A 13,369-nucleotide genomic window follows, 5' to 3' on the forward strand; every position below is an offset into this window, starting at 1 on the left:
AAAATAGTACTCATAATTTGTATACATAAAACAATAAAAATGCACACAAATTTCACAAAAACAGAATTCCACCATATGCAAAAAAGTTAGTTTAAAAAAATGAAAAAAAGCACACTTTTATAAATAAAACATTGCAAAATAGTGATTTCTAAAATATATAATAGTGCATAGTCAAGATGGAGTCCATCCTTCATCCTCATATCAAGTCCTAACACTAACAATTTACTTTTTGCTCAAGAAATGTAACTTATTAGACATCCAACCATGGGATGTTAGGCCAGTACTCCACCCTTTCAGTTACTGTAATATTTATACCAGATGCTTCCATGATGCAGATTAAACTAATCTATCCCTCATGGATTGTTGCTGTTGTGTGCTCTGCAATAGTTCTAAGTATTTAAGCATTTTAATAAAACTGAGGCTGAAGGAGAAGTAATCCATGAAGACAGTAAAGACATTTATCAGTTCAGATAAGACACTTCTTAACCACATCCAAGGTAGATTTTATCTTTTTATATACATACACCCATATTGTATTGTCATATGTTAAACTCTGGTATCCCCACTTCTGTCTATTACTTGCATTATTCCATACATTTTTTTTATCAATCTACAGTCATAGAAAAGATTTAGCATCTCCAGCACCCCTCCATAATCGGCACACACTCACACATTTTCAACTTCCACTTCATATTTTTTTGCTCCATTTTACTGCATTCCATTCCAGTCAACATCCCACAAAATGCCGATAATTCTTACTTCTCTCATTAATTTTGGCATCCTTATTCTCCTTGTTTCACTCTTCACTGGCCACACTTCTTCCCTATACCACGTTTCTTATTATCTCATATAATATATGTATTTTAGTGATTAACTATTTCCTTGTTTTCTGAATTTTGTAAAGAAATCAGCCACAAATTCACTTCATTAACCCCTTCTCTTCATAAGAATTTTCTTCCTCTTCACCTGCAGTCACAGAATGTCGGCTATACATGTCTGCACTCAATGCCTGCAAGGTTTATTATGTCAGCATCTCAAAATATAGAAAATAGCACAGCAGATAGTTATACCTAACCCTTCCTCGCTGATTTTGCTATATAATACCAGCCATTTCACTGGATTAAGTGTGAAGTTTTATCTGCAGACATCACAAAAATATATGCTGTCTAACCGCTAGCATTACTGCAAAGGTGAAAACACAAAAAATACAAATATACTATTTTGTGCATTCCTTTACTCTCTCTCTTCCATTCATTCTCATTATTCAAACACATTCTTATAACCTCCAAAAAACTATGTTCATCGTACTTGACAAAACCTCTAAACTTTATGCTATTCACAGCACATTACTTGGGTGCCGTACAAGGACTCCTTTATGTTTTTCAGTATTTACACTTAGTTCACCTTATTTCTCAGGTACATTAACCACCTGTAAAACTTCCTTCACTGTTCATAAATGAACACACTATGTCATCAATATTCACAAATCATTTTTTTCCTGGCCCAACAAGCACCACCAATGTACCAATGTTCTTTTGGTAAAATAAATAATTTTTGATAAGGATGTTAATGGGCAGCCACACTTCCACCCTTTTTTGCACAAGAATCAGAGATGAGGACTACAACAAGACATTCTCCTGTTCAATTCACAGCTGGAGTACCTTCTGTGTGAAGTCTGCATGTCCTCCCTGCAGTCGAGTAGCCTCAGAAATACATGCATGAATTGGCGTGCCTTCGCTGAAGGTTGGGCATCGAGCTGGCAACTCGGCACCATAAAAATCTACTGCCAATTATTAGCAAACCGGATTTCCGCTGTGGTGACCCCTAACCAGAAAAAGCCAAAAAGACTAACAATCAGAGATGAGGACTTCTGGTATGGTGCTCCCTGGTGAAGTTGTTTTCCAAACACCTGCCTGTCCCTTTCACAAAAGTAGCTAAATGAAACATTTCAGGAGGCTGGAATATATATGCAGAAGGTCATATCATTATGCATAAGATTATGCTGAATTTCAGGAAAAGGACATAAAATTAATTTTAAAAAAGCCTGCAATCAGAGGCTAGACAGAGACCAAGAAAAAGACCAGTTCCTGAGAGGGTGGAGCTGTAACAGGATGAAATGGGTTTAGATGAGACAAAGGAGCAGGCAGTCTCATTAACTACAATATGGCTTGAGATAAAGGGCATAAAACAGACAGTGAAAGAATATAGCTCAAGCCAGGAGAAAAGGTTGGAAGAGGTAGATAGCATGATGAACAAACATTCCACAGATCTGCAATCTTTGCTGGAGAAAAATGTTAAGTGTGCCTAGAGTATACAGAAGCCATATTCATAGATGTGGAGGATAGAGCTCAGTAGAAAAATGTTTAGTAGAAGAGATGATGCATAAGGACCTTGAGAAGTTTGTGAAGGAACAGATGAGTGCTAGACTGTCTTGCAATTCATGGAGATAGTTATTGAAAGGGTACACCGAACACTGCCTGTGGCAGCTGAGGAGAAGCAATTCAGGGAGGTCACAACTGATCATTGCATACCTCAAAGCATCTGTTAAGTGGGAAAAGATTTTAGCTGCAGTCTGGAAGCCAGGTACAGTGTTGAAGATGGAGGGACACCTGAGTTTTTATTGAATCTGTTTTTTTTTTCTTGGAAACAAAAGGAAAAGTAATTGCTTTTTGCCCATGATCCGACACAGTGCAAATTAAGAGGGTTGAGATGGAGATTGTTATACCCAGTGCTCTTAACAATTTGTTTTCTTGGTGCCTCAAGACTTTTTGGAGACCTAGCAGAGACAATGGCATTACTCAAAAAAACAGACATTTTAATGAGGGAAGGTGGTATTGAAGGAGGTTCATCTAGTGAGACTGGCCAGCAGAAGGATCAATGGCTGGAGATGGAGCAAGATGCAGTGGAGTAGATCCTTTCAGCTCTTTAGGAGGAGGTTGCTATTGTGAGAGAGTGCTGATTTTTTTTTTTTTTTTTTGGATGACAGCCAGGTAAGCAGTGAGAGGTAGATGGTAATTAAAAAGGATTTTAGAGGGCCAGTAAATAAACAGTGAAAGGAGATGATGATCCATCAGCTGCATTGCTTTCTGATGGTAAGAGTAATCATTCATTAACAGAGGTGGGAGCTGAAGTGAAGAAACTAAGTTCTGTGTATATTTGCAATATGTTACCAAAGAAGGCTGCAATATTAACTGGTAGCTTGAGTAAGATGAGGAAATTGACTGGGCTCTCTATAAATTCACTGGAGAGCAAATATGTAATGATTTAATTTCTGGGGAAATGTTATTATTCAAGTCTTATACCGAGTTGGAACTGAATGCACTTCATGCAGTGTTATTAGCCCCCCCCCCCAGCAGTTGTATATGGGTTTTTATGGGAATGGACAAGTTTTGACAAGGCCTGTGAGCTGTTGACAGCAAGCAACTGATGTTAATAATTTTGTGAAATGGAGTTGGGTAAGCCAGGGCCATAACACAGGAAGATGCATTGGCTGTTATTGTAGGGATAAACCTTGATATTATAAAAATACTGTACTGAATGTTTGATTTTCTTGTCTTGTAATGATTCTGTCTAGCAACTGGGCTAGTAGCCAGTAGTAGTACTGAGTGTTTTTGTGGAGTTAAATGTTATTATGTAAATACTGTATTGTTAAATGTTATTATGTAAATACTGTATTGAATAAAAATTGCATTTCTCTGCATCCATGCTTTGAAGTTCTTTAGGTTGGAGAAGAGCCTGTGTTAAGAGTTTTGTGAGACTGATTAAGTTAGGACACATAGTGAGGTAGGGAGGAAGCAGAAATCAGTTCTTTGATATTAACGGGGAGATGGTCTGTCATTATTGAGGGAAAATCAGAGTATTCGTAGGGGTAATAACCATCTATGCATGTAAGCAACAGTTATGGCTGATGGTGGGAGTATGAGATGTGGCAATGGAGAGAAAAGACCTCCATCCTTGGAAGAAATGGTATATTTAGTTATAAAGGGATATATATGGAGTTTGAACAGCTGTTCAGGGTTAGAAAATTTTATGCAACTGGTTAAATTTATTTTTATTATTGTCTGTTAGAGATGTAAATACTCAAAAAAAATTAGTATGCCTTAAACAGCATATGAGGGAGGGCTGAAGAATGCTGCGAGGGGAGAGTAAGGATTAAGAGTGAGTATGAAAGTGAGTGAGAGTAGGGAGACCGTGGCAACAGAAGTGAAGAAAGATCTGACCTGCAGTAGAGAGAGAGGAGAGCATGGGCTTGTTGAGTAGTGCTTATGGGTGGCTGTTTGGAACATTAATGTTCTGACCAACCTAGTTAAGAAGGATCATGCTTTGTTACATGCCAAGAGATCTGGAGTGTAGATACTAGCATTAGAAGAGACATATTTGGCCAAGCAGGAGCATCAGAAGTTAAAAGGGCTTTAGTAGTTGAGGGTGCCTGGGATGGGAAAAGGTGGAAAGGTATTACAGTACTGATGAGTAGAGGATTAGTAGTTATAGTGGAAGAGAGATGCAAGATGAAAAAAGATGTGTGGCAGTGTGTATAGAATTGGTTAAGGGGATGAAACAGATAGTGATTACCATATGACTATCCACAAAGTGTTGGTGGCAATTAATAGGGTGATTTCAGATGGAATAGTTTCACTTAAAGAAGGGGTGACATTGGTGCTAAGAGACTGAAATATTGTTCTAATTGGGAGTGATGTGAATAGGGGCCCCAAGTGCTATGAATTCAATGGAGCTGGTTAATGTTTGGGATTAAAGGGTGACCAGAGATAGGGTTCACTTATTCCCCACGGTATCATGAGGGGTCAAGGATAGATAGGGGTATGTCAATAAAGAGAATGAGGGTGTCCATATACTGATATCTGACCATGGGTTAGTAACAGTAGAACAGAGGATGGGAAAGCACAGAGATCTAAGAGGCACTGAAGATTCCAAGGTATTTGTTAGAAAATGAAAAGGATAATAAATGAGTGGAAGATGTTTAGACAGACTTTAGACCTTGAAAAGCATTGGACAGGGCAAAGATGGAACATGTCCAAAGTATGGGTTAGGGTGCAGCATTACATGAGGTAAAGGGAAAGAAATAAGAAGAGGAAGAGAATGTTATTAATTTGTGATTTCCAGGACTAGAAGATTAAGAGAGGGAGGTTAAGTAAGGAAAGCATAAGAGAATGAAGTAGGTTAAGAGGAAGTTGCAGGAAGGTGTAGATAGGTGATTGTCTTTGAGGAGATTGTGTGTGGAGCAAATATACTTCAGAGCTGCACCCAACTCAATGAGGGTCCTAACCATATAAATGAGTCAACAGAAAGTAAAGGGGAAGTATAGAAACTGAAGAAAGTTGATACAGAGGAAGAATTAACATCACTAGAAGATATACTGGAAAATTCAGGGGGGGTTATAAAGATGTCTACTATGAGGAGCAAGGCAAGTTAAAAAGAACAAGAGGGTGAAGACACTTGGTGGAGAGACTTAAGCCTTCAGAGAAATTAGAGTAAAAGATTATGGGTGCAATTTGTTTATGGTAGAAGAATCCACAAGTGAGCCGTTGGCTAAAAGTTAACACTCCTTTATTCCACTCAATGACGTTAAACACCAAACACTAACAGTGTTTTTCGTCCCAGTCACTACCGGAACTTCATCAGACAATTACTTCCTGTCATGACAGTACTTATATACAAAATAATGTACCAGCATCATTAGTTGAATTATCAATTAAAAAAGGAATCAGTATGGAACATAGTTAAGTTCCGTTTTTCTAAAAAACTCCAAACATTCTAATATTCATAAAAAACCAATAATACTGACACATACTGAAACCTAGTGTAAACATAAGTAAACAATTGTGAACATGTATATCAAGTTGGTTAGCTTCTTTTAAAACACTTTGATCCCAGTTAAATTTTTGTTTAGGGGACAATTTCCATAGACAATAGTTCCCCGTTTAAAACACTATGAGTGAACAGCCTCACTTTGCGGGTGATTCCCTATCTAAAAATTTGTAAATAAAAGCCACGCTTAATATAGTATAAAAAGTACACAAATATCCTAATCTCTCCGTACTCCAGAGATCCTCGATGCTATTCTGATTCAACCGGTGCATAGGCTAGTTGATGCAACACTACATAAAGGTTGCTCGAGTTAAATAATCTCAATCAAATTCTGAGATCTGGCTGTCGGAAAGATAGAATATATATGTCATCAATTGCTATGTCCTGCATCTACGATGACAAACCCCCCCATCTGGAGACGGCAGTCCTATATTCATGACAGTCCACTAGTTCCGTAACATGCAGGCAACTCGCCAGACCTGCAAGTCTCATCACCGGTTTCCATGCACACTAGTTTAGTGGATCGCAAGAGCACCCCAACCCTTTGTTGCACCAAAGGGCGCTGGATTACCTTGGCTCAAATTATAAATCCAACTGTCACAAAGTGTGTCAATAAATGTTTTGTTTATTACCTAAAGTGACAATCCACTGCGTAAAAAAATGTTTTTATATAAATAACCGCCTATTGCATTGCATATTTTAAACAATGTGCTCAAGTTTGTGGCATTAGTTACTTATTGTTTTTCACTGTTCTACGATTTTAAATCTTTGCTCATAAAGCGTCTACCAGTGTACTGTAAGTCACAGAAAAACTATGAAATAACTTGCAGGAATCGTTGCCTGCCATATACAGGTCCTATGAATCTTGTCCAGGTGGGCAACAATCACACATAGAAGAATCACAACCTAAAATTAGTCGGATCCCCCAAATTTCTACTAATTTCTGCCGGTGTAGACGCATTACTACCATGCAAAAATTACCCTCAAAATCTGAAACAATGAACTAAGATAAATCTACTACATTAAAAAATGTAATTACGTAACTAACCACCTGTGCATTGCATGTTTTTAACAATGCACTTAAATTTGTGACAGTAAATTCTTTGTTATTTTTCACTGTCTTACAATTTTAAGTCTTGACTCATATAGAGTCTGACAGTGTGCTGTAGGTTACAGTAAAGCCCCCCCATGGTCAGAAACGGAGATACAACACCAGGAGCAACAATCAACACCAGGATTAAAACTGTTTGAAGTTATATCAAACATCAAAAATGACTTCAAAATTTATAATTATACTGAATGTCACATTGATTCTAAACTGGTGGAATTGTTTGCTAAGGGAATGACTTTTGTTCCAACAAGAAAATGTGATATTACTGAACTAATTTTAGACTTTAAAATGTTCACACGTAAATTAAATTTAAACATCATGTTTGGTAACAATAGTTACAATACAAGTGAACTTAAGATAGCTAGTACTTACAATCCACCCCACAATGACACCTTAAATTTATTTGAACACTTGTGTATTAGTGAATTTAGGGAACTTAACAGACATCCCAACAACAATGATCATAAAATTAACATGTCAAATGAAGAAACTTATTTACTGAATACAATTAGAGAACTACCATTGAGGCTTATGAAACCTGACAAAGGTGGGGGGATAGCAGTGTTTTATAATAGTGATTATTCAAACATTATGGTTTCAATCCTAGGTAGTGACACATATGAGGAGACAAGCAGAAACGAACTCAATCAAGCATACAACAGAATAAAAATGTTCTTTAGTGACCTTTACACAGATGGAATCATAAACATCAACCAATACACTTACATCACGATGTTGGCACCCAGAATCCCTAAGATCTTCGGTATACCAAAGTTACATAAAAACGTACTTAATCCACCGTTCAGGGCTTTGGTAGATGCAAGGCAGTCCATAACGTACCCATCTGCAAAGATGGTGGACTGTATTCTTAAAAAATATGTAGAATCAGAAACACAGATATTAAAGGACTCTTGGTCCTTTTTAGAATGCATTCAGAACACACCATTTAATGCATCAGGAAATTTTCTAACAGTGGATATCTGTGAGCTATACTCTTGCATCCCACATGCCATTGGGACTGAGTGGGTAATTGACTTCATCCGGAGTAAGGGGGCACAAGACAATGAATGTCTGTTGGTTGAACAACTATTGGAGATTATTCTAGCAAACAACTTTATCTTCTTTGAGGGCCTGCTTTTCAGACAAAAGGTAGGGGTAGCCATGGGTTCTCCTATGGGTTCGAGTTTCGCCAATCTGGTTTTAGCACATTGGGAAAAGGAATACCTACTTAATAGTGTATGGATGAACCAAATCCTTTGTTACAAAAGGTTTTTGGACGATATTTTCATTATTATTAAGGGGGACGAAGAACATGCAAACCAACTAGTGGACTACCTTAGTTCAACTACACACTTTCTAAAGTTTACTAAAAACTTTCAGTGTAGTACAATTAACTTTCTTGACGTGTGTTTATCAAAAGACTTGGACAAATACACGGCGAAGATCCACAGGAAAGAAACTCACTGCAACAGTTACCTACACTTTACCAGCATGCACCCCCACCATCAAAAGAAATCAGTTGTCAAAGGACAACTAGTCAGGGCTGCTAGAATGGTAACAGTCGATCAGGACTTCAATGAAGAATGTAACTTGTTGCATGAGATGTTCATAAATAGGGGTTATCCGGACCTATTTCTAAAAGGTATTTTTGAGGAGGTCATTGAAAAAAGAAATAGGGGCATTTATGTACCTATCCTGAATGGTCAGGTTAAACCTAACATCACTTCAGTGTATAACGGTAACTCTGACCAAACCCCTCCATCAATTACAATGGTTACAATACAAGAACCTGGTGACAGGGAGGGCAAAACTGAAGAAAATTTCAGTACTGCATTTACTTTCACATACTGTATTGAGGCATTAAACATAGGCAATATAGTTAGGAAGTACTGGCGGTCATTGTCATTAGATAAAGATTTAACATACATCCTTGCCCATGGCCCAATTATTACATATAGAAGGGGCTATAACTTGAAAAAACTATTGGAAACAAAAAGTAAAACTAAACTACTTAAAAGAGGTACAACAAAATGTGGGAGTTGCAAATACTGTCCATATATAAACACTTTAGAAAGGTTTAACATCAGGGACGAAACCTTCCAAGTTAACATATTTTGCAACTGTAACTCTAAAGGAGTAGTCTATCTGGCCCAGTGCACAGAATGTTTTTCATTCTATGTGGGCAAAACCGATAGACGACTCCGTGATAGGATTTATGAGCACTGTTATGCAATTGCCAAAAACAAGGATGACAATGCCCTAGCTAGGCACTGCACAAAGTATCCGGATCACAAATTCAAATTTATGGTAATTGATCAAATTAGGAAAAACTTTAATGAGGAAGGATTGGTGAATGACATTATGTTGAAATTAGACTTAGAAAGAAGAGAATTGAAATGGCAAGTTAGGTTAAAGGCATGTACCTATCCAGGCCTAAATGAAAGTTGTTCTATTTCATGCATCTTAAAAATTAAGAACTTATTAAGATAGAACTAAAAGTCAAAATTAAAATAAAACAAAATATAGACTATAGTTTAACAACACTAATTATAGTGTATATGTCAAACTTTAAAAGCATGGAATTTTGACAGCATAAAATGTAATTAAAAGGGATTAGATTGGGTCAGAAACTAGAATAACTAAAATATTACCCTTCAACGTACTTATATCAAATAGTACATATATATAGCATTTTATTATTGTTCGTTTAATTTTACTTTGAACTAGGTAAATATTAGTAACCGACTTTGTTGTAAGAACACACATTATGGGGAGGTGTGGGTATGAGTATCTAGTTGCATTTTGGTTTATTTTATATTTATTTTTATTCGAGGGTAATTCATGCATTGCATTAGTGTGCTCATATTGGCAGTAAACAGTAACAATCTGGGGGACCTGATGACCTCTAAATTCAGGCATTATGTGTGATTGTTGCCTATTCGGACAAGATATATAGGACCTGTACACTGTGGGCAACGATTTTCGCAGGCCCGCTGGTGGCTTTACTGTAACCTACAGCACAATGTCAGACTCTATATGAGTCAAGACTTAAAATTGTAAGACAGTGAAAAATAACAAAGAATTTACTGTCACAAATTTAAGTGCATTGTTAAAAACATGCAATGCACAGGTGGTTAGTTACGTAATTACATTTTTTAATGTAGTAGATTTATCTTAGTTCATTGTTTCAGATTTTGAGGGTAATTTTTGCATGGTAGTAATGCGTCTACACCGGCAGAAATTAGTAGAAATTTGGGGGATCCGACTAATTTTAGGTTGTGATTCTTCTATGTGTGATTGTTGCCCACCTGGACAAGATTCATAGGACCTGTATATGGCAGGCAATGATTCCTGCAAGTTATTTCATAGTTTTTCTGTGACTTACAGTACACTGGTAGACGCTTTATGAGCAAAGATTTAAAATCGTAGAACAGTGAAAAACAATAAGTAACTAATGCCACAAACTTGAGCACATTGTTTAAAATATGCAATGCAATAGGCGGTTATTTATATAAAAACATTTTTTTACGCAGTGGATTGTCACTTTAGGTAATAAACAAAACATTTATTGACACACTTTGTGACAGTTGGATTTCGCAATTTGAGCCAAGGTAATCCAGCGCCCTTTGGTGCAACAAAGGGTTGGGGTGCTCTTGCGATCCACTAAACTAGTGTGCATGGAAACCGGTGATGAGACTTGCAGGTCTGGCAGTTGCCTGCATGTTACGGAACTAGTGGACTGTCATGCGTATAGGACTGCCGTCTCCAGATGGGGGGGTTTGTCATCGTAGATGCAGGACATAGCAATTGATGACATATATATTCTATCTTTCCGACAGCCAGATCTCAGAATTTGATTGAGATTATTTAACTCGAGCAACCTTTATGTAGTGTTGCATCAACTAGCCTATGCACCGGTTGAATCAGAATAGCATCGAGGATCTCTGGAGTACGGAGAGATTAGGATATTTGTGTACTTTTTATACTATATTAAGCGTGGCTTTTATTTACAAATTTTTAGATAGGGAATCACCCGCAAAGTGAGGCTGTTCACTCATAGTGTTTTAAACGGGGAACTATTGTCTATGGAAATTGTCCCCTAAACAAAAATTTAACTGGGATCAAAGTGTTTTAAAAGAAGCTAACCAACTTGATATACATGTTCACAATTGTTTACTTATGTTTACACTAGGTTTCAGTATGTGTCAGTATTATTGGTTTTTTATGAATATTAGAATGTTTGAGTTTTTAGAAACGGAACTTAACTATGTTCCATACTGATTCCTTTTTTAATTGATAATTCAACTAATGATGCTGGTACATTATTTTGTATATAAGTACTGTCATGACAGGAAGTAATTGTCTGATGAAGTTCCGGTAGTGACTGGGACGAAAAACACTGTTAGTGTTTGGTGTTTAACGTCATTGAGTGGAATAAAGGAGTGTTAACTTTTAGCCAACGGCTCACTTGTGGATTCTTCTACCATAAACAACCTGCTCTTCATCTACTTTCTCCAGCGGTCGTCAGTTGTGTGTTCTTGGTTTGCTTGCATTTACTTCGTTGCGATTATGGGTGCAATGACAAGAGGATAAAAGGTTGAGGAGGTACGGAAGATGAAACATAAATCCACTGAGAAAAGATAAAATTCTAATTGAGGTATGGATGCCAATGAAAGAATGAATTTTAGCGATTTGGCTAGATCTTTAGAACTACATGCTGCAGAGAGATCCTCCTCTGAAGCCCTGGAAAGAGACTATTGTTACCGTGATACTGAAAGACCCTGAGAGTCCATCCTCCTCAGACCCATCCTTCTACATGGAAATCAGTGTGAATTTGTTGAGAGACAGCAGACATTGGACATTGCTAATAATGGAGGATGCCCAAATATGACAGAGGGAGTTGGTAATGCTATCTCTGGGTGCAGAGAAGGATTTTGATAGAGTTAGGTACAGGTACTGTTTAAATTAATGAGGAGATGGGAATTCCCCTTACAAGATGGAGGGTTTTCTGGAAGGAATATATGTCGGTTCTTAAGCTAGAATAAAAATGAGAACTTGTCTCCTGGAGGAATTCTTAGCAGAATTTAACTTGTTTAAGGGAACAAGCCAGAGTTCCCCTCTCTTTCCATTATTCCTTCCATTATACTTAGAACCTTCAGCAACGCAAATCCATAACTCAGACATTAGAAAGTGTAAATGGAGAATTGTTTAAGGAAGATCATGTTTGCTGATGTTGTAATGACACTTACATGCCCACAACAGGACATATATAGTTTAGGGGAAATATTGAGAGAGCATAATAAGAGGCACAGGTATAAGATAAACCAAAAATGTCATAGGAACCGGCCATTAACTTCAAGCTGCAGAGAAGATTAAAAGAGAAATATATTTATCTATGGAAACATAAGCTGATTAGATACCCGGGTATTTGCTTGGGGTAGGTTACTGAGGAGACTTTTTGGAAGATCTATAACAAGGTTTTAAATATATATTTCAAAAGCTGATCAGAAGATGGAAGGGACTTTCTCTTGAATTGAATCAAAGAGTGTAGGTACTGCAGTTCACCCTGCCATAATATCTGTACACAAGATAAATGTTTTACTGGATACCACTGATAAGTTATTTAAAACGGTGAGCCAGGAATCCGTCTGTTTAATCTGGGATAATGAGAAGCCCAGGAGTACATGGTGATGCCAAAGGAGGAGAGAGATTTGGGAGTTCCAGTTATTCAAACCCACTTACAAACACATAGATTTTCCTTTATTTTGAGAGAACTCAACAGGCCATTCTAAATGTTCTTCTCTCTTCTGGAATGGAAGAAGGTGGTTTAGAAATTAAATGCAAATTTTAGAAATAGGGAAGAGCTGGAAGCATTTATGAAGTCCCAAAGAGAGATTTACAGCCAACAATCTTGGAGGATCTGCAAGACATATAGGAGTATTAGAGAATAATTGAGGACTGAAGGCAAAACATTTTTCCGTATGGCAGGAGGAGGAGAGAGGAAAGTCCAGAACATTCTGTGGAAATAAAAGACAGATGGGGATTAAATGGATGTAGTTGTTAGTAGGAAATAGGCCTAAGTCATGGATGGTGATAAAGGGGAATATTAACTAGATGACGATTTGAGATGTGATTATGTAGGGGTGCAAAGTGTGTTGAGGAAGATAAAATGGGTCAAGGAAGTGGATTTTCAGATACCAGAGCTTAAGGTGGTGATGGAGGGTAGGGAAGAGACAATTAAAAATACAGTAGTTTTGTCACTGTCCTACAGGATTTTAAATTCAGTCAAAGGTGACAGCAAGGAAGATAAACGAATCAAGGGAAATGAAAATAGGAAAGGCAGCAACAGACCAGGAAAAAAATCTGAAATACTCTGGAATCTCAAGGTATGCAATGAAGTCTAAGCAGCTTAGAATCTATGCTTGGAAGTAT

General features: G+C 37.3%; 1 protein-coding gene across 1 annotated transcript in view; it reads left to right on the forward strand.

Annotated features, from left to right (window-relative positions):
* SLC6A14 (solute carrier family 6 member 14) overlaps window positions 1-13,369 on the forward strand; it is a 357,534-nt gene that overhangs the window by 162,611 nt on the left and 181,554 nt on the right. The window lies entirely within an intron of this gene.

The sequence above is a fragment of the Protopterus annectens genome, chromosome 15.part0, assembly GCF_019279795.1.
Source record: "Protopterus annectens isolate FY-2018-M chromosome 15.part0, PAN1.0, whole genome shotgun sequence".
NCBI classification, from domain to species: Eukaryota; Metazoa; Chordata; order Ceratodontiformes; family Protopteridae; genus Protopterus; species Protopterus annectens.